This window comes from Vidua macroura, chromosome 23 (assembly GCF_024509145.1).
Source record: "Vidua macroura isolate BioBank_ID:100142 chromosome 23, ASM2450914v1, whole genome shotgun sequence".
Lineage (NCBI taxonomy): Eukaryota > Metazoa > Chordata > Aves > Passeriformes > Viduidae > Vidua > Vidua macroura.
The window spans coordinates 3,478,683-3,484,068 of NC_071593.1; positions in this window are offsets into that span (position 1 = coordinate 3,478,683).

Here is a 5,386-nt window from a genome sequence, read left to right on the forward strand (position 1 = left end):
ACATAAACAACATAAAAATCTTTGGGAGCAAGCCAAAGCATCAGCCACATGCACAGCAAGGAACACATCACTTCCTTCTTGCCTGAGAAAGGGAGAGGGACTGCTCAGAGTTGAACCAAAGCTTGTTTTGTTAATAAATACTAATTGCTGTCTATCAAGCACACACATTTTTTCTAATTTAAAAATCCACACTGAAGCCTCTGAAGAGATGAAGATCAGAACAGGCTCAATTTTCCATGCAAATAATTTGCTTCTGATCTTGACCCAGGATTTTCATAACAATTGGAGACAGCATGGGGCTGCTGTGTCTCTGAGCCCCAGTGCCCAGCTGTCCCTCTCCCCTGGGGTTCCTTTCATGCCTGGCTCTGAAGGATATGTGCACCTGAGACATTTGCCTTCACTGAGCTAAAAGTCGTGTCTCTTCAAACACATTTATTTCTGTATCTCCTTTTCCTGGTTTTTTGTTTGTTTGTTTGTTTTTTTCCCACATTTGATCCCACTTGCTGAGTGCTGATAGGAACCAGATGAAAAGATTCCAGCCTTTCAGTCAATATTGGAAATCAACCTAGATTTATATATGTTTGGGATTGTGTGTTTAAATCTATGTGAGCACACCTGTGCAGGTTCCGTACATCTCCAGCAATATCATCATCAGGCATCTTAAAAACACACCACACCACCATCTCCCTGGATTCAAGAGACTGACTTTAAAAAGAGGAATTTTTGGGGGTTTTGTTTGTTTGTTTTGGAAGTGAATTTCCAGGATGCAGCATGCTGAAATGTCATTTACCTTTGTTTTCTTTGGTGTGAAAGTATTGGAGCAATTTCCAAGCTACCTTAATTAATTTTTTTAATGGAAAAATCTGAACCACATGCTTGCAGGTACCTTTTAACAGAAATTAAATTGTATTTGCACGTACACAAATATTCCATGTAGACAGAGATGAGATCTGGGGAGGTGGGAGGGAAAGTTGTGCTTGAGATTAGTGAAGTACCTTATTAGGTTGTTTTATTAAGCTGTAAGCCTGGTGTGACCATTGTGGCCATTGATGCAAAGTCCTGCATGAATTGAAACATTGAATTTGCCTGAAATATTTTTTGCTTGAACTGGCAAATATATTTTTAGAACAACACCTGACCTTGATTTGTAAAACACCAGTGCTGGAGTTAGTTCTGTGTTTCATTCTTTCTCATGTAGAAATATGCATGTTACATTTATGATGAGGACTTCAGCCTCCAATTTTATTTACTTTTGTACAAAACCAAACAGTTCTTCAGCTAACCTTCAGAGATCCTACTTGAGGCTGAGCTTGGAGCCACACACACTCCTGCAGTGACTTTCTCTGACCTGACTTAAAGAAACAGCTCTTGGCTTTGACTCTGCAAGGAGTCAGCTTATATGAGCTATATTCCAACCAACTTCCTTTGAAACTCATGAAGCTACTTTATTTTAGGAAAAAATAAATTATTAAAAACAAAGACCAAGAAATTATTAAAACCAAGACGAATTGCAGCTTTTGAAGCTTGAATTCCTGTTAAATTCACACCTTCATTTGTGTTGCCTTTTGCAACCATTAAGCACTGCCTTGCCTCCTTTAGAAAGAACTTTAATCTGCTAAATCTCTCTTATGCTCTACATGAACCTGTCAGCTGGGAGAAGAGACAGGCCAAAGCCTATCCCCCACACTTGTGCTCCTGTTCCCTCTCCCTGGAATTGCCAAAAGAAGGCAGCAGGCAGGATGGGGTTAATTAGATGTGCAGCTCTCTTGCAAATGGATTGAACTCTGCACAGAGTTACTAATTGCCAACATGGGGAAGAAATTCAGTTTGATTTCTCTGAGTCATACATAGAAGAGGAATTTACTGCTCTTCACTACAGAGACTCTTCCTCCAACAAGGAAAGAATAGCAAATTCCAGTTTAATGGGAGAAGTAGCTTTTCCTTCTCATATCTTCCACAGAGCTGGACTGCATCCTTGCCTCACCACCAAGCCCCCAGGAGACTGATAATGGAAAAAATACATGTATGGAGAGGAGATCCCACTGCAGGGGAGAGAAGCTGGAAAGACAAAGTGCTACAGAAACTTATTAGAAGAAATTCAGTGTTGTCCTCACTTCATTCGTATCTCCTAAACAATAATCAAAAAGAGTTATTCCCTTCTCCATCAGGATTTTGCTACTCCCTCTCCTACTATCTAAAGTTACACATTTTTCAAGCTATGGTTCCCTGGGGAGTGGTAAAGGCCATCTTGAAAGAAGCAGCTTGCTGTCATGTGTCAGGGTCTCAAAGCCCTGGACTTTGCTGCATTCTGTGTCACCTGCAGGCATAAATCTAGAATGGCTTTAGTGAAGTGAGGGAGTCACACTGCTGAACATCTTTTACTACTAGTCATGCTCCTGGTGGAACCCCACCTGCACTTTAGTAGCTTCTCCTCGTTTTGAGACACCTTCCTAAACTTCTACTGCTGTTTTAGGTTCCCACATTAACATACTAGCTAAAAACACCAATGTGGCTAGGAGCAAAAAGAGAATGTTATTTAAAGGAGCTGTGTGTGCCTGGGACAGTCCAGTTGCTTCTTCTACTGTCACATCTCATCTACAAAACCTGGAAGAAGCTCATTTTTCCATGATGTTTTAGTACCATGTGACCTGTGCTCTAAATTGGCACCTTTGTCACCTTCCCCCAAAGCAGGTGAGCCCAGAGAAAGGAGCTTCTCCTGGAGGCTGTGTTGGGAGCTCTGGTGAAAGCCATTGCTGTGCTTTTGGCTCGCTCCATGGGTGACACTCTCAGGGCTCCAGTCTGGTCTGGAACTCCTTGGAGTGTGAGTGTCTGGGCTCAGCTCATCCCAGGACAAGGCAGGGCTCTGTGCAGCTGGAGCTGCTCCCACACCAGCCTGTTGACAGACAGAAACACACATTAGAGCTGTTTTGCACACAGCAGAGCCCCCTGCTTCCAGGGCAAAGATGCAATTTCCACGTGGCCCAGTCTGTAGTGAGACTCCCCCAGCCAGATGTTCACCTCCTTACTTGTTGGACAGATCCCTGGCTACTTTCCATCTTTTTTTTCTTGGAGATTGCTGGATTCCAGTGACACACCAGGCTGTCATTTTGAACACTGTAGTTCTTGTTTCCAAGAAGCCAGTAGGTTTTCATTTTCCCTTTGCCCTGGACAAGAAAAGGAGAGAGAAGAAAACAGCTCTTTTCATGCAATATGAAGCAGAGCAGGGATCACTATGGCCAGAGCTACTCCCTGTCCTGCATTTGTTATCTCTCCTTCTCTCATAAGTGACTGCTGATCAAGGAAAGAATTATAATTTTTGTGCAGTTTGAGTGCTAATAATCTCTTCTGTTCAGAGGTCACTGCCTTGCTGGTCACTGGCAGTGTTGCTAAGGGTTTAAAATAAGCCTTAAATCCATGTGTCTTTGACTAAATCCTTACACTTTGGGCCATACTCGTGTGGTTCCATGCAGGTGCAGGCATAGCAGCCATGTTTCAAAGCACATAGAACACTTTTTCTTCAACTTTGAGGAGTAACGTGTAGCCACTTCCACTTGAATTAGCAAAAGAACCTTGTGGACACAGTTAAAAGTTGATGTGCTCTTCACAGAAGAGCAATGGCCAAATCTATCATCTCCTCCCTATCCCATTAAATGCCTTTATTGTTATCAAGTTACAGAAAAAATGCTACCTTGACTTCAATTTCTCCTCTCAGTTCAATTTCATATGCATCATCTGTGAGAAGGGCTTCATATGTAGCAGAACTGATGTGGATCTTCTGTGCTAGGATTCAGAGCAGAGCAGGAATTAATGATTCCCTGAATCCCAGAGAAAACATACCAGCCCTCCTGCATTTATCAGCCCAGTGTTTCCACCTCCTCTTTTGGCATTATGGGATGTGACTCTACATTGCCCATGCCAATCCACAAGAGTTTCTCTTGTCTATTTGGTAACTGGTGCATGTCCAGGAGCAGGGGGGATGGCAGCTCAAGGAAGTGCTTGTTCCTTAGATGGGTGCTAAGAGAGTGCTCCTTCTCCTCCAGAGACCTTATTTCACACTTGACTGTGCCTGATGTGAGGGTGTTTGGGGATTTCCTTACACCCCAGTGCCTTAGGGGTGCAGAGTGCAGGTGTGGGTCTGGCTGGATGCCCAATCCTGCCCGAGGCACTTACGCAGGCTGGTGGATTCCATGCGGGAAGCTGTGTTCACAGTGTCCCCAAAGAGGCAATAACGAGGCATTTTGTACCCCACAACTCCAGCTACACAGGGTCCTGAGAAAACACGAGGCAGAGACACCCCAAAAAGAAGCAAGTGGTAAGAAGCAGTGAGAAGTAAGTGCAGGGCAGTGTCAAATGCCAGCACCCTTGCCAGTCACTCTGTATCCTCAGAGAGATGTGGAAACTGGGAGTGCTCTGTGCATCTGGGGCCTGGCTGCACAGTATTTACTTAGTGAGAGAAGTCACAATCTGATTAGCTGTAGCTAATTGGTGGTGATATATCACCAATACTAAATTGTTTCCCAGACCTTTCCACACTGATACAGGCAAAACTCACTTCTCCCCCCTGTTCCTGCTGGAACCAGGAGAAATACTTATCCTGAGCTGTGGGGAGAGGCAGTGGCTCGTGCAGAAGTGCAGAATTCCTTTCTGCTCACATAAGTGACTGTGCCCTGTTCTGTTTTTTCCTGCCTCCACCTCAGCCCCTGTACCTGTGTGGATCCCAGCCCGCAGCTCCAGCCTGCCCGTTGGCATGTGAGGGATCACAACCTGCCGCACCGCCGCCACCAGATCCAGGGACATTTTGGCAATCTCATCGGCATGTTTGGTGCCATTCCTCTCTGGCAGGCCACTCACTACCATGTAGGCATCCCCAATGGTTTCCACCTGGTAGGAAGGGGCACGTGTCACTAAGTGGCAGGCACTGAGCTTGTCCTTTGGAAAGAAAATCAGAGTAAAATCTATTTTAGCTGTCCAGCACTCGCCAAAATGTGGTGTAGAGTCCCCGAAGGATGGCAGGCCTTGTATTTAATGCATTTGAACTCCTGGCCTGGGGTATTTGATATTCACCAGAAAACAGAGTAAGAAAGATTTCTGCAGCTTGCAGATTCCCTTCCTGTGGATTTGTACTCACCTTGTACACATCGTAAGACTCAATCCTGGTGTCAAAGCAGACGTAGAGATTGTTGAGCATCTCAACCACTTGCAAGGGAGTACAGGAGGCAGCAATGCTTGTGAACCCCACGATGTCAGAGAAAAAGATAGTCACCTGTTACAGGGAGAAGGAGAGCGTGAAGCCTTTGGGGATTTGTGAAATCTTGAGCACAGCAGCCTAAGCCACAGTCTGCATGTGGTACCAGTCTTGCACAGCTCAATAGAAACAATCCTAAAT